This window comes from Mustela nigripes, chromosome 17, assembly GCF_022355385.1.
Source record: "Mustela nigripes isolate SB6536 chromosome 17, MUSNIG.SB6536, whole genome shotgun sequence".
Classification (NCBI taxonomy): Eukaryota; Metazoa; Chordata; class Mammalia; order Carnivora; family Mustelidae; genus Mustela; species Mustela nigripes.
The window spans coordinates 55306203-55327925 of NC_081573.1; the positions used below are offsets into that span (position 1 = coordinate 55306203).

Sequence of the window (21723 nt, forward strand, 5' to 3'; positions counted from 1 at the left end):
CGGTCTGGATCTTTGGCTTCAAGTCCCTGCACCAGAAAGCCCCTTAAGGGCCGGGGTGCGGCAGGAGGGGCGGCCTCTGCTGCTGGAGAGCAGAGGGAGGGCTGGGTGCAGGCAGAGATTAGGTGAGGGCGACACATTCTCTCCATCATCAAATCCTTCCCTTCCGGCCACGGAAATGTGGGAGATTCTCCCAGGACCAAGTATAGCTTCCCACAGGGCTGGTGGAATTTATGGGTGACAGAGATCCAGGCGTCGTGCCTGGGCCTCCCCGCCCCCAGAAGTGACTGTGTTCAGGCATCGTTGTTCTACCTGTGACCTTCACACACAAGCAAACCATAGCTTTACACGGGTGTCCTCTTCCACTTCTGTCCTGCTGAGGACCGCCGGTGACCACAGAGGCTGGGACATGCTTCATCTGAACCCAGATACAGGTTCCCAATCCGGACGTCATCCCTTGGGAGCCGAGTGGACGCAGCGGGAACGCATCCGTTTTAATTCATAAAACGGATGGAAGCTAGCAAGCGAGTTCTTTCATTCTGGAACTTTCCATGTTGGCTCTCCACATGAGATGTTTCTTGTGTCTGTTTCAAAAGCCTCTGTGGCTGCAGGGAGAAAACGTTTCGAAATGTCGGACGCGATGATTCGTGGGTCCTTGGGGAAGGCCATGGCAAGCCCGGACTCTGGGCAGCGTCCTCCCTCCGCTACTCCTGTGCCGGCACCTCCGGGTTCTGCCTCCGGGTTCTGCCCGCTCCAGCGCCTCCTTTTCAGAGCTGTGGTTCGCTTCTCTTTCTGCAGCTCCGTCCAGAAGATTCCGGTATGTAGAGAAGGATATCTGCCCCGTCCTGGGCCCCAGTGGAGGGGGGGGGTGTCAGCTCTCAGAGATGCCCCAGATGCCCACGGCCTGATGCACTAGGTCCGCTCCCACGCCGCAGATGGGGACACTTAGTCTTCCGGAGGCTCAGACCTTGGCTGCAAGCCACACCTGCAGCAGGTTCTCCGGTCGTGGTGCTGGGCTGACAGCAATGGCCCCTGTCTCCAGTGCCCCGACCAGAGCTCGGAAGCAAACCCGTGCCTGTCACCCAGCTCCCTCCTGCCCGGGACTCACCTTGGCAAGATGCGCCCATTTTCTTGGTGTTCCCCCAAGGCTGCCGGTGCCCCAGTAGAGTCTCAGCAGACGGGGGGATCTGAGCCAGGCCAGGGCCCCCGGGGCAGCACTGCTCTGAGACTCCCTCCCCCAACCCCCCAGCCAGCACAGGGAAGGACTTTGTGATGCGACAAACAGGACAGCGTGGACTCTTGTGCCCCTACTGTCCTGTTGCTACATTCAAGTCGGGGCAGGGGTGTCCCCTGAAGGAGGACCAGCCACACTGTGCCCGCTCCTCCCCAGCCAGCCCTGGTCACCTGTCACCCTGCAGCACCCAGCCTGTGTGTCACCAGGTAAGGAGGGGGCTTCGGCAGGGAGGGGCAGAGTGTCTCTGGGGAAGCTGGGGATCTGGTGTGGGGGCCTCGCCTGGCCAGAGAGGGGGATGAGGCTCCCGAGAGGGGGCAGCAGGGCCCTCTGGCCCTCCAGCCCCGGAGCAAGCACGCGTGCGTGAGCCCCCGCCTAGCACCTGCTGCTGTACCATCAGGAAAGCGCCGTGACCCCCGAGCCTCAGTCTCCCCAGCAGTAAAATGGGCTAACTCCGGCCCCACCCGCACGGAGCTCGTCCATGGGTGGCCCCGGCGCATAATGGCACACGCGGGCCCAAGCTGCTCTCAGCAGGACTTTGACCTTGGTCATCAGGCCCTGTCGCAGCTAGACGAGGGCTCTCCTCAGGGCACTCACCCCTCCCAACTCCCAGCACCACGCCCTTCTCCACCAGCCACGCTGGGGCCCCGCAGAGGTGAACAGGGGCAGGTCAGCCCTCAAGCCTCCATCTGTCTGGATCTTGGGCCTCTCACCTCGGCCGGAGTCTCTGAAATCAGGCCGGAGCCTCACATGTGGTGAGCAAGTTCCCCGGGGGGCCCCGCGCTCCACTGCCTGAACCTCAAGTCCGCTGGAGGGACCACAGATCAGGCAAGGTCACCCCATCCCACCTCCGCACCCTCCCCACAGCCAGCAACGCTGTGGCCTCACGGGCTCCTGACTGTTCTCAGAAGGTTCTTGCTTGACTTTCACTTGCGCTTTTCCCCTGGCCGGGGTTTCTCTGTCCAGCTAAACCCGTCGGAGACTCGGCCCGGGCACTGCCCCCCCCTTCCTGCCTGGAGATGCGGGCTGCGATCTGACCCCCTGCCCCCGTCCTTCCTCTGCGAGTCCTGGCCGCCCGCAAGAATCAGCTCGGAGATCACTAACTCCCGGCACAAACCCACGTCCCAGGCCAGGGTCCCGCCCCTCCACGGCCTCCGGTTCCGCCCCAGAGAACACACAGCTGGGCTGGGCAGCGGCCAGACCTCCGTTAGCCCTGGGCTCTGCCGGCCGCCCCAGCCCTGCTCTGCCCGAGTTCTCCGCCTCTGCTTTCCCAGGCCCTCGCCTCGGTCAGGGGCCCCTCATTATGCCTTTCAGCTGCTCCGCCGAGATTGGGCTCTTCTGGTTTCTGACCCGGCCTTGCCGTTTACTGAAGGGGGCGTGACCGTGGGAAGGTCATGTGCCTCAGTTTCCCTGTCTGTAAAATCCTGTAATCGCAGCTCCTAGGAGGGGAAGCCGCGGCTTCTTGTGCTGTAATGCAAAGGATGCGCTAAGCCTCCTGGTGGGGTGAGCAGAGCGTAAACGGCGCCGCCCTTCCCAACCCTGGCCTTGGGAGTTCTGGGGATCAGCATGGCTCTGCATCAGTGCATTCACACGGGGGGGGGGGGGGCTCGCCCGCGATTGGGAGAACGTGGCCTCCTGTGCAATCCCCTTTCCCGTTTGAAGCAGTCTCCAAGGTTGACAGCCTAGCGTGGGGGCTCGGAGGCTGCCGCCCCGGGCCGATGAGGCCGAGCACAGCCAGGCCACACCTCGTACCTGCTCCCCTTGTCCCTGACTTCTGACAACTCCGTCTTGGGCAGACAGGAAGCTGGGAAGGTGTTCCCGGGGCGGGGGCCGAGGCCCCACTTGCCATGTCCCCCGGAACCACGTTCCCTGCCTCCCCAGCTCCCCAGACTGAGAGCAGGTGTACGGCTGGGCGGGAGCCTGACGCTCTGGAGGGAAAGTGGTCCTGGACAAAATCCCCTTGAGGCCAGACGTTCGCGTGCCTGTGGTCCCTTCTGTGTGAGTGGCCGGGGCAGTGGTACCGTGTAGACACAAGCAGGGGGCTTAGAGCAGCAGAAACCTATCTTCTCCCTGGTCTGGAGGCCAGAACCTAAGATCACAGTATGGGCAGGACCAGACCCCACAGTATGGGGGAGGCCCCTCCTGCCTCTCCCAGCTCTGGGGGCCCCGGGCTTCCCTGGCCTATGGCCGCGTCCTCCGAGCTCTGCCTCCGTGGACCCATGGCTTCCCTGTGTCTGTCAAGTTGCCTTCTCTTTCTCTTTTTTTTTTTTTGTCAGAGAGAGCGAGCACAGGCAGACAGAGTGGCAGGCAGAGGCAGAGGGAGAAGCAGGCTTCCTGCTGAGCAAGGAGCCCGATGTGGGACTCGATCCCAGGATGCTGGGATCATGACCCGAGCCGAAGGCAGCTGCTCAACCAACTGAGCCACCCCAGCGTCCTTTTTTTTTTTTTTTTCCTCTTTCTCTTTGTTTTTAAGATTTTATTTATTTGACAGACAGAGACAGCAGAGAGAAGGAACACAAGCGGGGGGGGCAGCAGGCAGAGGCAGAGAGAGAAGCAGACCCCCGCTGAGCAGGGAGCCCGATGTGGGGCTCGGTCCTGGGACCCTGGGACCATGAGACCATGACCTGAGCCGAAGTCAGCTGCTTAATGACTGAGCCACCCAGGCGCCCCACGCCTTCTCTCTTAAAAGAACACCAGTCTTTGGACAGGGCCTGTGGTAAATCCGTGAGGGTCTCATCTCTAGATCCTTAATGGATTTTATCTGCAAAGATCCTTTTTCCAAATACCGGTCACACATACAGGTTCCTGGGGTTAGGACTTGGGCGTGTCTTTGGGGGAGCTACCCTTCGGCCCGCCTCCTGTGTCCTCTCTGCCCGCGATGTGATGGGGTCTCAGCACCGCCCAGGAGAGAGTGTGGCGTCTGCATTTAACAGTGCGGTGGACTAGCTCGTGCTCCCCGCTAGCCATGCCTGCTGCCCCTCCTGCCGTGCCCCAAGCCACTTGCCGGGAGATGGCGGGAGCAGGGCTAGCCTAGCAGACATCTGGGCATCTGTGACAGAAAGCCCCGCAGAGGGCACCCGGACCGACGCTTTACCGATGAGCACCCTGACACCCTGGCTTTGCCTGGAAGCTTCTCTGCTCCCGCCCTTCACCCCCGCACCCCGCCACTTCCGGGACCCTCGCTGACCGTCCCAACAGCCTCTAGTCTTGGTCCTTTGGGCCGTCTCTGTTCTGCAATCCCCACAGGGGCCATCCGTGCCCCAGGAGCCCTCTGCCACTCTCCCGAGACCCCCTCTCTGCTCTGTGCACCCCAGGCCCCGCTGGCTTCTGCTTTTCCCACCTCCACCCCTGCAGGCAATCTCCCTCTCGCCCAGCGTCCTCCGGCTGATGCCTTCAGCCTTTCTTCCCTGCCCTTGCCAAAAACCTCCCGTGACAGGGGATCGAGGTGTCTGTGCCCGCCCCCACCCCCACACCCACCATCAGTTTCACTTTTGGTCTTTGCTGGCTCACCGTCCCCTCCTCTGATCTCCGAGCCCCACCAGGAACAGGCAGCATGGTCTGTCCCCCGTGCTCCTGGCCCTTGCCCACACAGAGCACCAGCCCCACACTGGCTGAATGAATGGAATGTGACCTACCCCAATTCCATGGTCAGAAAGCGGCTCCCACGCTGGTGTTCTTAGCCTCCACTGGCAGGAAAGCCATGTGACCGCTCCCAGAGTGCCAGGGGCCTTAACGCACCATGTAGGAGCTGACTTCTCCGATGCTGTGCCTCCAGTGACAGAAAGGTCAGTCCCAAAGGAAGGAGCCCAGGAGAGAGCTGTCCTGGTGATCTCTTGCATAAAGATCACCCATGGGCTCAACTTATATAATGATATTTACTGAGCACCTCCTATGTGCCAAGCCCACAGAACAGAAAACACCCTGGCTTCAGGGAAAATTGCATCCCAGTGTGGGGGTCCAGACAAACAAATGAATAAGTAAGCATGAAGTACGTGAAGTGGTGGTGAGGGTATATAGAGAAACACAGCTGGATAAGGAGGGTGGGAGTTACCCTTTTATACAGGGTGTTCTGGTCTCACTGGGAAGACATTTGAGCAGAGACTTGAATAAACTAAGGGAACAAGTCCCGTGGATGTCTGAGAGAAGGGCGTTCTCGGTCCAGGGAACAGCAGGCGCAAAGGGCCTGTGGCGGGGTTGTGCCGAAAGCAGCCGGAAGCCCAGAAGGGCAGGGCGGTGGGAGAGGTCAGACAGGTGGGGAGGGCAGGTCAGAGAAGACTGGTTTGGACCCCTGGCGAGAGGGAGGTCATCAGAGGGCTAGGGACACCGTCTGGCTTTGGGTGGTGTGGTCATCCCAGCAGCTGGGTGGAGGATGGGCTGTGGTCTGAGCAAGCCCCGGTGCCACGTGCTCCGTTCAGTCGGGAGGCCATGTGGCAGAGACGTGGTGGCTGCAGACGTTCAAGGTGGTCCAACTCCGGATGGTTTTGCAAGTAGGGGGGGTTGCCGATGACTCGGGTATAAATGGAGGAGTCGGCCTTGACTCCGAGCAGCTGGAGGGCAGGAAGGGCACTTCCGGGGAGCCGTCCCGGACCCCACAGGGAACTAAGGCCGGGGAGGTCTGGCCTCTGAGCCTCCCTTCCCCCTCTGGCTGTAGCTTCCCTCCACCAGTCGCTGCCTGCCCCTTCCTGTGCCCGCCAGAGCCCGAGGGTCACGCTGAGGGACACGCCAGCTCCTTCCCACCTGGCAGGAGGCAGCAGGCCTGCCAGGGCACACACAGCCCGCGGGGCTGGGGTTGGGGGGCGCGTGCAGGCTCGCCAAATCCTCTTTCCAGGGATGTGGTCACAGTGGTAGAGACGCAGAAAATCCCAATTAGGGGCCTGGAGAGGATCCAAAAACCCTGGGCTTCTGCCAGCTGCAGACTCTTCCAGATCAGGGTGTGTACACAGGAGAGGAGGGAGGGAGCAGTCAGAGTGGAAAGGACCCAGAGCCCCAAGCCTGTTGACCTGGTTTCTAGGCCCAGCTCTGTCTCCTGGGCTCCTCCATGGAGAAGGAGGGGGAGCAGGAGGGGGAGGGCGAGGGAGCGGGACACTTCTGTGAGCTTACTGCATGCCAGGCTTTGTCCTCCATACGCTCTGCCCTTCCCCGTCCTGGGCAATAGTCGCTATTTTTGTCCCCATTTTACCAGTGAGGAAACTGAGGCCCAGAGCCTTAGGTTGCTTCCCCAGGTCACCCCGTTGGGAACCGGCCCCTGAAGCGCGCTGCTCACCACACGGCCTCTCAAAGCCACGCGTGGCCGGCCGCCACCCACCTCACTGTCATGCCCCGTTCCCCAGCCCCAGGCCCACTGCGGTCCTCACACCGAACCTGCCAGCCCCAGGGCCTTTGCCTGTGCTGTTCTCTGCCTAGAGTGCTCTTTCTGTGGCTGACTCTCCGCCCACGCCCTGTGGGGATCAGTGGAAATGTCACTTCCTCAGAGACATTCCCTGACCACCCACCTTCCCCCACATCCAGGCATCGTCTTGCCCCCCCGTGCGGCTCGGAATACAACGGTGAGCCCCGAGACCAAGGCCCTCCCTGCGCCCTTGCCTGGGGGACCCAGCCCTGCCACCAGCTTCCGCCCACAGGATTGTCCTGACCCCTCACCTCGCTCCCACCTCTTGAACACGCATGATCTCCTTGAACTGTGCCTCAAGCTAGCTGGTCTCGCCCCCACCGGCACCCCAGGAGTCACTGGTCTGGTTGAAAGACTTGGGCCTCTCTCAGCATCTTCAGCCCATCCTCAGGGAGCCTTTCCTGGAGTGACCATCCCGCAGGGCACTTGTGAAACCAGAATGGCTTCAATGACGAGCCCTAAATTGACAGAGCTGAGGGCAGCTGTGACCCGTGGAGCCACTCTCCAAGGAGCGCCTGCCACCTCTGTCTGTAGCAGGAATTCTCCAGGAAGAGCAGGCCTAGTGTGAGCCCCTGAAGACCCAATCTGGAACCTTCTGGCCATATGGGTTCCTCTTTTCCAGACATTTTCCAATTTTCTGTTAAGATGTAGGCTCAGAACCAAATGTCATTGATCAGTGCCCAAACAGGACCTTCACCTCCACCTTCTATGGGTGATGCCCCTAGTAATGTGACCCCAGATTGCAACACAAAGTTCCCCCTCTTGCCCCTCCCACCAATCCCAGATCTAGAAAAACAGTTCTCAACTCTGGCTGCCCATGGGGAGCACTGGGGGAGTTTTTCAAACTCCCAGCGCCTGGGCCACACCCCACACCAATTCAATCAGCCTGTGTCTCTGGAGTAGGAGACCAGGCTGGTGTCCCGGGCCTTGCAGTCCTCCAAGCCCCAAACACTGTATTTGACTCACTAAATCCCTGGTCTCTCCAGGCCTCAAGGGTGACAGTCATTACTTAGGTAAATGTCTAGCCAAGGGTTCCCAAAGTGTGTCCCAGGAAACATTGGTTCTGCAAAAAGAAAGGGTGTGTGGGCAGTGAGTTTGAGAAATGCTGCTCTAAAGCCACCCCCTGCACGAGGTCATCCGATGAGTCACAGGGGAAGGCAAAACACCTGAAATCAAGCTTCCTGTAGAACCAACCAGAAGGTCTGTTCCAGGAGAGCGTGTGGGCCCTTGTCCAGCAGTCAGTCAATCCACAGATACGGCCAGCACGCCCTGAGCCAGGCCTGGACCACGGGGCATGTGAGCCCTCGGCGCGGCTGGGCTCGCCACTCCATACCCCAGCTCCCAGCTCACTCTTTCGCTCAGGTAGGCGCTGAGCTGAGCTTGGGCCGGCGGTGGGGTGCCTCCACCCTGGTCAGCCGGCAGGAGGGGCCAGGCCCTAGCTCGAGTTCTGGGGACCCAAGTGGTGGGGAGGCCTCCGTGAAACTCCATAAGCATTTGCTTTTATATGTTTGGATTTTACCTACGTGCTGACCAGGCGTGCTCCATGGAAACAGTTCGGTCCTCAAAGCGCAAGTGGGTGTGGAGAGAGCAGTGTGTCCCAGGCAGCCAGCTTGCCCCCCGGGAGAGAGCCTCCCGCCCTGCCCCTCGCATCCTGCCTCCCGCCACCCCCCACCCCGCCTTCCTTTTCTCCCTCCTGCCTCTGCCCTGCGTTCTTCCCTTCCCCTGTCTTGCACACACGGGGGCAGACCTGTTTTCCCTCACAATCACAGGGCACCTCTCATGTCGTTCCAGAAAGCACGGCCGCAAATTGCTCCATTGTAAGAATGTGCCAGAGCCTATTTAACGAGTCTCTTGACGACTGGCATTTGGCCCCGTCCCGTTGTCGGCTCAACAGTGCTGCAATGAATCAGTCTAGACAGACATCACTTCGGATGGGTGCAAATCCGTGTCTAAGACAAACCCCTCACAAGCGATGGTCGGGTCCACGGCCACGGGCACCGTTATCCCGACAGACGCTCATGGTCATTCCAGCTGGGGCGCAGTCCCTTTTATAAGGAATGCGTATCTGTCCTAGAGAAACTCCCCATGCCCCCAGGGGTTTCTGGTTTCTGGTGTCGGAATCATTTCTTCCAATGACATCTTGTGCAGAAGGCTGAGGAGTAAAAGAAAGAGGAGGCAGGTCGGTGGGGGTGCGAGCAGGAGTGCGAGCAGGGGTGCCAGCAGGGGTGCCAGCAGGGGTGGGAATCTCCTCCCTTGTCTGCCACTCCCAGGATGCCCTTTCGGGGAGCCAGGAAGGGAACAAGAAGCACTGGGGCACCCTGGGGATAGCAGAGCAGGAAGGGACAGGGGAGAGGATGTCGCTGGAGTAGAGGGAGAGCCGGGCAGAGGAATCAGAGGCTGGCGCTGGCCGCAGTGTCTTCTCCGGGTGGCTACGACCGACGACCTGTCAACCCGGCCAACACTGCACCCAGACCCGCTCATGCCCACTCACTTGCCAGAGCTGATTGTGACCTTTTCAGGAGTTTTGGGAGCCGGTTATGGAACACCCCCATGTTTAAAAATTACATGAATCGTATTCCGAACAAAGATAATCCATCATTTGAACTCCTCACTTCCTGATGATTTTGCCACAAGCTGTGATCATGATGTCACCTATACCCGCGGCAGTCCTCCTGCACGCCTGTCCCGGCCTTGGCGCGCAGAGCCGTTGCAACTCGACGCCGTAGCTTGAAACTGACGCTGGTGGCAACATGTACACCACACAGAGTGACCAGCGCTGCAAATTAGGGCTTTCCACCATGCCCCGAGGCTGGCTGTTCAAGGTGGCTGGCTCTCCACCAAGCCCTCTTCTCCCCACTCTGCCTTCTGCCCTTTGCCGTCCTGCTCCAGTCTTTCCTTGATGGAACCCAAGCAGAAGCTGGCCCGTCAGGGCACCAGGTTCCCCGGGCTCAGAGCAGGACAGAGAAGCTAGAGCACAGATGTGTGAGAAGCCAGTGGAAAAGAGTTGGCATGCCGGGCCCCTACCGACAGGGTGACTACAGACACCTTGGGACCCCCCTGCTCCCTCCGTGTGGGTCAGACGTTTGGGCACCGTCTCTACACCCCATCAGCGCTGAGCCAGGCAGGCAGCTGGGAACTGGCCGGTCTGCCGGGGAGGCTCGAGCCAGTGCTCTGATTACGGATCAGACCTCAGGCCTGTGTAGCAGAACCTTCCACGTTCTTTAGAATGACAATAGCGTCCTCTTACTCATAGAAAGCGGTGTTCCCATTGAGTCTGATTCATCGCCAGCGCACTTACGCGCCGGGATTCAGGGCTCCTCACACTCGAGCTGCACCAGAACCCCTGGAGAGTTCGTGGAAGCAGAGTCTGCCAGGCCAACCGACCAGGCCCCCCCCAACCAACGACGTTCTGCCCTAGCTAATGGGGCATTGCCATGGAAGGAATGCATAGTTTGGTCTTTCTCCTGGCTCCTGGCCAGAGCTCCTCCAACCTTTGTAGCTTTCTGACCGATAAAGAATCCTGGAGCATCTTTTATGGTGATAATTGATCTTTGACCCCAGTTCCGACACAGACATCCTCCTGCAATCTTTCTTGGGTGGGGGAGTGCCTTTTGTCCCACTGAGGTGACCCAGAGTGGTTCTGGCACAGCAGCCTCACCCCCCATCCTCCCGGGAGGGGCGGTGGGGGCAGGACACCGAGCTCATGGTCCATCCTGCCTTTGTGACGAAGCTTCCCTTATAGTCCCTAAGGTGTAGGGTTTGGAGGGCTTCCAGGCTGTGAGCACATCCACGTGCCAGGGGGTGGACACACCTGGGCTCCACAGGGACAGGAGCTCCTGTGCTCAGGACCCTCCCGGACCTCACCCTGCATCCAGGACCACCGCCATTGTAATGAACCAGTAATCGTCAGTTGCACCGTTCTCTGGTGTTCTGGGAGCCACGCTAGCAAACTAGTGAGCCCGATGAGGGGGTCGTGGGAACCTGTGGTTGTCGCCAAGTCAGAGTGTGGGTCAGGGCATCTGTGGAGCTGAGCCCCTCCCCCGCGGGGTCTGGGCCAGCTCCAGCTGCTGTCAGAACGGGTTGAGCTGTGGCAGAGGAGAATTGGTCGGTGCAGGAAACACCCCCACATCTGGTGCCAGAAGCAGCGGGGGTTTGAAGTAAAGGAAAGAAGCAGGTTTCCTAGACAGTGCGTCTGGGATGGGGTCCGAGACCTTCCTGAGCTCCCAGGTGCTGATGCATGAAAACACACTGCCCTGAGGGGGCCCACCTCTCAGGCTCCCCCCCGACAAACAGGAAGTGGCTCGCCGTGTTATCACACCAAGCCCAGACGTGTGGCCTGGTGGACCAGGGGGACATTCGTGGGCCAGGGTTTGCCTTGATCAAAAGGCCAGGTGGCTGCTGAGAGGGGACCCAGCAAGGCCCAGGAGACAGAGAGGAGGAGTCTGGAACCAGCCAGGGAAGGCAGAGACCAGAGGGAACAGCCTGTGTGGTTCCTTTTCTAGCAAGTCCAAGAACAGGCAGCACTAACCTGTGGGGAGGAAAGTCGGAGGCGGAGCTGGGTGTGTCGCATACCTCGGTCTCAGTGGCGGCCCGCTACCAAACACCGTGGAGCTGCACGCGTGAGCCGTGTGCGTGCTTCACCAGCCGGGGGTCACAGGTCACAGCTGCCTGTGTGTCCACCCAGCCTCGGCCTCGCTGATGCAGTAATTTCGTGGTGACAGCGGCCTCCCGCCCCCGAGACCCCGGCTGGGAGCAGCAGCCACCGTCCCCACCCCAAGGCAAACTTGGGGTGTCAGGAGAGCCTGAGCCAAGGTGGCTTACAGGAGGCGGGAGAACGTGGGGCCAGAGATGCTGGCACGCCAGCGGGTCACCAAGATGCCCTAGGGAGATTTGAGAGGCCCAGGAGGCTGTCCCCAGGACGGCAGTGGAGGGACATAGGCTCCAGGCAGAAAGGACAGTTCGTCTGGGAGGACAGAAGTGACGCGTGTCGGGGAACGGTGAGCCTCTGGGCTGGTGGCAGTGTGAGGCCTGAGGTGGGAGCGAGCCCGAGACTCGGCTGGGGAGACAGCAGGGCTGCTGGGGCAGGGCCTTTCTCCCCATAGGGCAGAGGCCACCTGCCAAGCACTGACGGGCCGCTGGGGGTTGGGGCTGGTGGGGTCCAGCGTGGGGGCGGCACCAGTCCCCCAGGACAGGGGGGCACAGCCTCTGGAAGGCCATGTGTGGTTTCTCATCAGCTTGCACACTCGCCCTCCCTATGACCCGGCCGACTTCACCCCAAGTAAACGAAAGCAGATGTCCCCACCGAGGCTTGCCTGGGAACCGTCACAGGAAAAAGCTGGGCGTGGATAAGCCCGCTGTGGTGTTTGCGGACAGTGGACCTGGGCTCCGTAATAAAAAAAGAGGGAACCGCTGGCCCGCTCGTCCATGCGAGTGAACCCCAAGGCCACAGAGTGGAGAGAAAGATCCAGACACACGCGAGGACATTCTGTGAGATTCCGCTGACGTCAGGACCGAGAGCAGACAGCACTGATGCGCAGGGACAAAAGTCAGGAAAGGGGTTGACGGAGAGGACCCCACGGAGGTTTTTGGGGTGCTGGGCATGGCTCCTGTCTGACCCGGCTGGTGGTCACGTAGAAAGCATGTCTGCAGTCCTTGGTGTGTGGGACACTGTGTGCAGGTTACAACCTGTGTGTGTCCATGTTTACATACGTGGAAAATACTGATGCTGCGGGGGGCAGAGGGCATGATGGGATTCTGCACCCCCATTCGTCTGGACCTTTGGGAAGGAGGAGAGGCCATACCCATGTCCCCTCTGACCTTTCTCACCACAGCAAGCCCCGCCTGCTGGCACATGGACCTCTCTGCCCCTCCCATCCCCACAACACACACACACTCACACGTGTGTACACACACACACACCATCCTGGAATCTGGCGGGTCCCCTGTGGGAACAGGAAGTGGCGAGAACCTTGATGCTTTCCTGGGACAGCTGCCATAGCCCCGGCCCCGGGCTTGCCCTCAGCCTGCCCACTGCCTTTTCACACCGCAGGCCTGATCCTGTCACCCTTCTTGGGGGTCTTCCTTTTGCTCTCAGGGTGGGGGCGGGGACCAAACTCCTTCCATGGCCACCAGCCCTACAGGATCTGGCTTTTGTGAGCCCCGGCCGTCCTCACTCAGACACTTCAGTTTCTCAAAAATCTCCTTGCAACCTCAGGGCCTTTGCACCTGCTGCTGCCCTCACCCACAAGCCTTCTCCCCTGGTCAATCCTTACCCACCACTCCATTCCCGGCCTGGCTGTCTTGTCCTGGGGCAGCTTTTCCTGATACCCCCAGAGAGGTCAGTTCGTGAGAGCACACCTAAGCACTTACCTCCCCCCGCCCCTGGCAATCATCTCCTTGAGAACAGGAAGATCGGGGTCTTTCTCCCTCGTTGTATGCCCACTTCTCAGCACAGCGCCCGGTGATAAATGCCTGCTGGGGGCATCACTGGAGGGCGGGGGTGTCCGGGCTCCCTCCCGGGGGCCACAGGCATCCGGAGGGGGAGGCAGCACTAGGCAGATCTCCAAGGCTGTTCCTGCTGGGTGAGCCTGGAGGGACCACTTCCCCTCACTACCCCGAGCTTGTCCACCTGGAGAGGGGGGCGCTGGGCTCGTGGGACAGCACCCTCTGAGCCCAGACGTCCTCGCTCCCAGGATTCTGTGTCTGACCGTGCAGGTGAAGGAACCGTCTAGGCCCTCAGAGGGCCACAGATCTCAGAGTGAGGAGGGCTCGGGCAGACACAGATCTGTCCCTGCCTCCCGACTGGTGACTGCTGAAATGGAAGGTGGAGGCCGGCGGGGGGCGCGGGGGTGGTTCCAGAGGAAAGGCCGCGGGGGCCTGGACTGAGGTCCGCAGTCCTTGACAGCCAGAGGTAGACAGGCCTGTCCTTGCACGGACTTGTGAGGGGAGTGGAGCCAGGCCCGGCCCGACGGCAATTTTCGCCTCCATGCCTCCCGTTCCACGGTTGGAGCAGCACCGCATCGGGGGATGCAGGATCTCTGGAGGTGAGGCCGCCTGCCGTCCACTCGTCCCCACCACACCCGCTTGCGCAGTCAACATCTGGGCAAACCTCCCGAAGCCCCAACAGCCGGGCCTCTCCTCCACCTCCAGCCACGCAGCAAACATGCAGAGCCTCCAGCGCCTGCCCGGACCTGACTGTGCCCTTTGGCAGCAGCCCAGCGCCACAGAGGACAGGCGGCGGGACGGTCCGGTGGCGGGCTGCCCGGCATGGCGGGGAGAAATCGGTCCAAGGGGCCTGGGGCCTGTCGGGCCCTGCGGTACACAGCCCCGGAGCAAGGTGGGGCTCCTGTCTCCGCAGGGAAGCACCTAGGTCCCAGCCCCATCCTCCCCCAGCACTGGTCCCAGTGCCCGCGTCCCACTGTTGGACCCCCCCCACTCCAATGTGCAGATAGGAAGCAATCTTATCTTTGTGGTGCCCACCCCACCCCCCACCCCCCGTCCAGGCTGTAGCTGCGGCTCTGCGGGGCGTGATCTCGACCGTGGTGGTGACGAGTGTGTTGGTAATGGTGGTGGTGAAGAGCGTGGCGGGGACGAGGACCCCCAGCCGGAAGCTGCTGTGGTTCCGTTGGGTCTCAGCTCTGGGTGGGTCCTCAGAAACCGCAGCCCCCTCACCGAGAAGGGACTGGGCGCTGGGGACACCGGCCGCCAGGCTCAGCCCCTCGCTGCCCCTCAGTCTCCCCGTCTGGGACTGTGGCTGATGAGAGTGGCCGCCTGGAGCCCCGGCCGGGGTTCAGCTAGGAGGGACTGGGCGGTGGCTCTTCTCGTCCTCACATGGGTCTCGGCCTTCTGTCTCCGGGCAGTCCCAGCCCCCTCGGCCCCCCCTCCCTCTCTTTGTCCCTCCCTCCCCATCACCATCACCTCAGCCCAGAGCCAGGCAGGCCGCTAAGCCTCTAAGCTGCTTTGCAAGATCCTCACGGGATCTGCCTGAGGTCCGGGGGCTCCAGAGTCACAACCAATGCGGGGATGTCACCGGCCCCGTGAAGATGCGTCCTCTGGCACCTCTGCCCGACAGCATCCCCCCGAGGTGGTGGGGGTGCGTGTACCTGAGCAGGCCATGAGGACGGGGCCCTCTCTGGCCGGGCCGCCTTTCTCTCCCCAGGAGCTCCTCTGACCCCCAGACTGTGGCGTCTTCTCTTTGCCAACAGCACCCACACTCACTCCCCAGCCCAGACGCCTTGGCCCCCACATTCCAGCCCTCTGTGCCCAGCTGGACGGGTCCCCGAGCGCCTCGGGTGTAGGACAGAGCTGGCCCCCCCCCCCCCCCGCTGTCTCCCTCCCGGGCTTCTCCGCGCAGCCAGTGCCGCAGCCAGTGCCCGCCGCGAGGAAAACGTTCTTGGCGCCTCTGTGTCCTTGCTCACCGCCACGGGGCGCCGCGGGCACGTGGGCAGCCAGCACACAGTAGGCCTGGGGAAATGCAAGCACCAGTCCCCCCACCTTGGTCTGAGCTCCAGGAATGGAGACAGATCTAGAGAGGTTTGCCCAGAACCAGAGGAAGGCAAAGCAGGGCATGATGGGCAGAGCAGGGAGCACGCTCCCTCGGGGCCTGGGAGGAGGCCTTTCCAGGCCAGCTGCTGCAGGGGCCTGCCTGTGCTGAAGCCTCGGTGGGCCTGGGGACCACGGGCAGCCCTGGAGGTGGTCCAGCAGGGGAGCGCAGGCTCCCGTTTGCCATTCGCAAGCTTGGAAGAGACCCTCCAGCCATGTGGGGCCTCCGTGGGCGAGGACAGGGCTCTGGAATCCTGCCTCCGTGTTGACCCTGGAGCCCCGAAGCCCACTTCTTAGGACTTCCATGCTGAGCACAGCACTGTTCGCTGTTCAGGGAAGAATCGTGCAGAACGTTCTCAGGGCTCTTCTTCCCTCCTGTCCCGTCGCTGGGAAAGATCCAGGCACCTGACCCTAGGTTAGATCACCCGGGCCCTGACCCCACCTGCCCGAGAAGGCAAGGCCCCGAGGGCTGGTAAAACCGATAACAGTGGCAAACATGACATTTTTCAGCAGCGTGCGAGCCAAAAACAACAAACACAGTGAGGCCCCTGCTCCACAGGACCAAGGGGCAACAGCCGCAGAGGCCAGAGGGAGAACAGATGGCTGGGTGCCTCGGGTGCTTCTGGCTCCAGGGTCCAGGACAGCACACAGTCGGACCCAGCGCTGTGTCCCCGGCACTAGATGCCCACAGTCCATCAGAACAAAACCCAGAAAGTCCCATTGGCCTCACTTCCTCTCTCTGCCTGATCCCCTGCCTGGTTGGGTTCCGGCCTCCAGGTCCCACGAGGCAAGGGGGCACCCCCCAGTTTCCGGGCCGCTGCTTCTGCTTCTGGCATTCCCAAGGCTTCCACATCGGCTCTGGCTGCAGAGTCTTTCCATCTGGGCCTTCACCGCCCCTTGCTGACGCGCGGTCAGCAGCGGCCCCGGAGGTCGCTCACAGCCACTGCTGGTTATATCAGAGCCGTTGGGGGTAGTGGGGAGGGGGTCTCCCAGTCGAGCAGAGCTGTGCCCACGTGGGGGTCGCACTGGGACTGGACTATCTCTTGGTACAGCTCAAGGCCAAGGGCAAATGTCAAGTCCTCCCGAGTTCAAAAGTCAGTGGCATAGAATCAAGTGGGAGAAACTGAGTCACGGTAAATGAGCAAGGTGACATGGAGGTTCGTCAGCGGTTGAGTCAGTGGTGCTTTACGGCTCCGGTGAGACCCCCCCCCCCACACCGGGGTCACCAGCTAGCCCCTGCTGTCCTGGTGTTTTGGCTCCTCGGAAGATGTATTTCCCCTTTTCAGACCTCATGATTCTTCCCACAACCACACAAGGAGTGTGGCTCACAGAGGTCAGGCCGCAGGCTGGGAGGGGCGCTCACATGGGGGGGTCCCTCCACGGGCCAGAGGGGTTCAGGCTGTGTGGATTCCACTCATCTGCCAGCCGCACCAAGGACAGAGGAAGCCAGCCACTCCCCACGGGCAAACTGTGGGTGAAACTCCCCGGGGCCAGCCGCACCCAGGCCCAGCCGGGTCGGAATCTCCGGGCCAGCGGCCTGTGTGTCCGGGTGGCTTGAAACTCTCACCAGGCGATTCCCTTGAGCACCAGGGATGAGAAGGCTGCTCGGCTGTCTGTGTCTCTGCACAAGGCAAGGGAAGCTCAGAGGGGTTAAGACACTTGCCCCAAGTCACACAGCTGGAGGTGAGGGAGTCAGAGTCCCTGTGGGTCTGACCCCTGGGCCGGAGCCCCAGCCACCCTGACCACGGGGCAGGCACTCTCCTGCCAGAACTTTCCCCCAGTTTTGAAGGAGGGGACGGGTGAATCCGAAAGCAGAGAATGCGGCTGCAGCATGCGGCTGAGCTCCCACCAGACTCGCCCCGTCCCAGTGCAGATGCTCCTCTGGGGCCCACCCCGCCCCCCCGCCCCGCCTCCGCCTGTGGCTTCTGACCTCCTGGTCTCTCCGTTGAGGGGGGCGGGGGGCTCCTCCAGTTCTGACCTGATTTCCCCAGGGATCTGCAGCAACTCCCGGGGTCATGAACCCAGTCTGGGCCAGGCCCCAGGAGCTCACACCCGTCCCAGCACAGTCTTAAGCCCAAGTTCCCTCCTCCACTTCATGGGGAAGAGTGGCCTTGGGCAAGTGCCCACCCCCGCACCCCCACTCCCACCCCCGGTTTCTTCATCTGTCAACTCCACTTGTTACTGAAAATATGTGCCCACCCCCTGCCTGGGGGGCGTTGATGAGATAAGGTGGCCACAAGGCTTTGTGAATGGCAAAGGCAAATATTAGCTCTGGCGTCACGTGCCGGAAGGGCCTGGTCTCGTCCAGCCAGGGCTCTCGGCGCGGTCCCACTGTACCGCTGGCTGTGACTTGGGGCCACGCTCCACAGGGCCTCAGCTTCCTCACCTGTAGAATGGGAGCACAGCAGCCCCGGGCAGCCTTTCCTCCCCGCACTAGCGCACAGATCAAACGCACCAGTCCCCAAAATGCATCCAGACCAGAGGACGACCGTGGTGGTAGGCGGGCCCTTCTGGAGAGCTCTGCAGGCTGTGCTGCCTCTGTGCTCCAGGGGGGAGGGAGGCTTTGTTCCTTTGCTCGTTCACTGTCTCCCTTTTCGCTGGAAGTGTCCAGTTCAAGCCCCAGTTCTGTCGCTCGAGCTGTGTGACCCCAGGCTCCAGACTGGCCTTTCTGAGCCTCAGCGGTGTGTCAAGAACATTCTGTCTACAGCCTGGAGGTGTCTGGCAAGTGGCAGTGCTATGGGAGCTGCCACAAGGGAGGAGGGAGGAGGCGTGGGCCGGAAGCAGCCCCGGGAATGATCCTAGGATTTCATAGGGGGAGAGAAATGGTGGTTTTGGTATGGGGGCACGAGGGATCCTTTAATCTCTGGGACCCCAGGGAAGCACCCTGACGCTACTCTATTCTCCCTCCTCTGGTTCTCCAGCACCCAAGCACGTGCAGGGAGTTTGGGGGAGGCCTAGGGGGTAGGGTAGGGGCTGCTGTGTCTGAGCCCCTCCTTAGGGCTGGGCCCCTGCCACAGCTGTCACCACCTTGCAAGTCCAGTGCCCTGATGGGGAAACTGAGGCCCAGAAGGGAAGCACCTCTCCCAGGGCACACTGCCCAGCTTCTTGCAATGAATGGTCCAGATGCCCAACCGGTGTGGTTTCCCAGGGACCGAAAGTGTTCCTGGAACACGGCGGGGCTTTCGCTGTCAAATCCGGGAACATCACTGTTGGCAGAAGCAGCAGGTGCCCACGTCCCGCAGAAGCCTAACGACAACCACATGTGTAAATTTTCCAGTCGCCACATCAAAGGCGTAAAAAAGAAACAAGTGAAATTAATTTTAATAATAGACCTTATTCAACCCCAGATGTCCACGATATTTTCACTTGGACACGTAATCCACTTAAACATTATTAATGAGATGTTTTACCTTTGTTTTTTTATCCTAACTCTCCAAACCTATGGTATCTTACAGTTTACAGGCTGCCCACATAACTGAATTTCAGATAAACCATGAAAAAAAATTTATTTTAGTGTAAGTATATCCTAAATACTGCATGGGACACATTTAGGCTCTTCTTTCTTATTTGAATTTCAGTGGCCTGTGTGCCTGCAATTTTATTTATTTGTTTATTTTAAAGATTTTATGTATGTATTTGACAGAGAGAGACCATGAGAGAGGGAACAGAAGCAGGGGAAGTGGGAGAGGGAAAAGCAGGCTTTCTGCCCAGCAGGGAGCCCAGTGTGGGGCTTGACCCCAGGACCCCAGGACCACGGCCTGCGCCACCCAGGCACCTCAGTGTGCCTGTGATTTTTTATATGCTACATCTTCCAACCCGAGTTTCAGAACTTCTGGATCCAGAGGCGTCCCGGCCACCCAACCTCGTGGGGGAGAAGCGGACAGGCAGGTGTGGAAGGATCGGGGTGCCCAGCAGAGTCCGAGAAAGCCAGTCACCCCAAGTCTACCTGCCTTGCTTTTTCCTTCTCCATGGCCCCTAACCATCATCTCTGTGTCCCCCGTGACATCATCGGTCTTCGTCTGGGTCGAGCTTTTTGGAAGCCACTCAACACTTTCTATTTCCCACAATCTCCTGGCAGAAAAAAACAGGCAACAGGGAAGAAAGTCCACAGCTCGCCCACAATTCTCTGTATCAGCAAATTTGCCAAATCCAGAAAAGGGGTCAGGGCCAGCGGGGGTGGTGGCGCAGGTCGGGAGGGAGGATGGGCCAGAGCCAGAGATGGGGAACCTGGGGGCCTGCCTCCTTCCCAGGCCTTCCTCTCTGACTCTGAGCCTCAGCCTTGCCCCACAGGGGCTGAGACACTCCAGGCGGGAGTCTCTGACTTGGGGTTGTCTCTCTCTGCCTCAGTTTACACATCCAAACACACTGGGAAGTTGCAGTCCAGAGCCTGGGATGGGGAAGTGGATACAGCCAGGTGGCCGCCGGGGAAAGATACAGCCCGGACGAGAGGTAGGTCAGAGGGAAGCTGCCCTCCCCGTGCTGGGACTGTCCTGGGCTCCTGGCGTGGGCGGGGGACGGGGGTCATGGAGGGCACCCATCCCGAGTGTCCAGGAATGTTGGAACAGAAGCCCAAAGAGGTAGGCCACAGCTGAGGTCACACCGCGTACCTACAAGGGGCTAGAAGCCAGCTGGGGGCTGTACTCTGGGCTTCCGGCTGCCCCTGCCACATGCCATGGACCGTGTCACGTGACCCCACACGGCGCCGCTGCCCGGGACCCCAGGAGAAAAGGATGGGGAAGGCCACTTTCCCCTGGGCAGTGCCTTACCAGAACCAGCCCCGCCCAGAGCCCCTCTCACCCAGCTCTCCACAGGCAGGGTGCCCCCCATCACGTGATTTGTGGGCCCCCGTGCAACGTGAAAACAAGGGACCTCCTCATTCAACAATTAATAAGGATTTTAGAGTGGGAACAGCAGAGCAGGACACCCAGCACAGGGCCCTTCTGAGAGTGGGGTCGTGGGCACAGGGCGGACACCCATGAGCCCCCCAGCCGGAGGAGAGCGGAGGCCGGAGGGACGTGCTCCCCTCACATCTGGCCTGGTGCCGCCCCCTTCCCAGGCTCGTCCCCTAATCTCCCTAAGCCCAGGGTCTCCCGTCTGGGCCCTGCTCTTTATGCGGGCCCCGCCCCATCTCTAGGTTCCCTCCAGCACCTCCCTGGGCCAGCCCGCTCACCTCTGTCTCTGTCTGTCTGTCCAAGCAGGACTCTGCCTCCTCAGAGGTATCTTTCATTGGTGGGACGGCAGACCCTGTCCCCAAAAGAGCCCTGCGGTTCGATCTGGTCCCTGCCCCCCCCCCGCCCCCCCCCCCCCCCCCGTCCCTCCCTGTGCATAGTCTACAGTGTGCGCATTCTAACCCCATCCCTGTGGCCACCAGCCCCAGGAGGGGGACCACACAAACCAGAAGGGGCACCGAAGCGTTCCATAATTGATTGAGACTCACAGTGTTGCGTTCCCATGATATTTTTAAAAATCGAGAGTAGTGCCAAAAATGCAGGATGAAGAAAATAGCAAAGTTTCGAGTAAAGACAGTATCAGTATTTTGATTTTTCCTTTAGCGTCAGGCTCCAGGATGGTTCAGCACGGCACCGTTACGGTCCCGTTGAGTCCTGAAATTTTAATAATCGGTTCATCCTCCACTTCTTGCACTACTGTTGACTTTTTTAGAAGTTTGTTTGTTTGTTTATTACGTGATCTCTACACCCAACATGGGGCTCAAACTCACAACCCACGATCAAGAGTCACACACTCCGACTGATCCAGGCAGGCGCCCCTAATTTTGATTTTCAAAAAAAAACGTTGCGCAAAAACACCGTCTTCTTCATCACTGAGTGTTTTGGGTGCCCCCTTCAACCTTTGCGTGCAAGGTGAGCGCCTCCCTGGCCTCCCACAGGCCCCCCAACTGCGGGGAAGTCCCCAGGCAGGAAAGGACCGCCTGGTTCCCAGCCACATCAGTGAGGAAAATCGCGGCTGATGTGAACTGAGGTCTACAGGCCAGACACGGCTCCAACTCTACCCCTCCTCCCTCCCTCCTCCCGGAGCACCACTCCAGACTCGGGATGAAGCGGACACGGAAACACTTCCTGCCCACGCAGAACCCACAACCTGGTCTGGGGAGAGACAATGAAATCATAAGGAAGGATCAGCAAGTGTGCAGAGAAAATAACTGGGGGACCGACTCAGGGGGCCGGCTTCATGGTTTAGGCGTGGGAGCCAAGAATGGCATCCGCTAACTGCCACACCCCCCAGGAGGGACAGCCTCTTCCCCGGCCCCATTTTTCAGATGAGAAAACTGAGGCAGCTTGCCCAGGAAGTTCAGAGCCAGACTCTCTGGGCAGGCTGATGGCCGAGGGCTTTATACGGGGTGGGGAGAGTCCCAGTGGAGAAGGGGGGGGGCACCAGTGCCCCGAGGGTGTCCTTCTACACTTCAAGGGCCACCTGCCTAGGAGAAAAGGCCATGTTGGCCCCATCGGGGGTCTCTGGATCCTCTATTTACTGAGTGAGCCCCCGCGCCCGGGGAGGGGGGGCGCCTGACACCCCCACCCCCCGCGGCGGGGCCCCTTTAAGGCTG

General features: G+C 60.5%; 1 protein-coding gene across 1 annotated transcript in view; it reads left to right on the forward strand.

Annotated features, from left to right (window-relative positions):
- Nucleotides 1–721: 721 nt before the first annotated feature.
- OSGIN1 (oxidative stress induced growth inhibitor 1) overlaps nucleotides 722–21723 on the forward strand; it is a 31411-nt gene continuing 10409 nt past the window's right edge. The window contains exons 1-3 of the mRNA XM_059382632.1: nucleotides 722–814; nucleotides 1247–1437; nucleotides 19506–19607. The gene's annotated coding sequence lies outside the window, so the exon portion shown is untranslated. The remainder of the gene's footprint in view (nucleotides 815–1246; nucleotides 1438–19505; nucleotides 19608–21723) is intronic.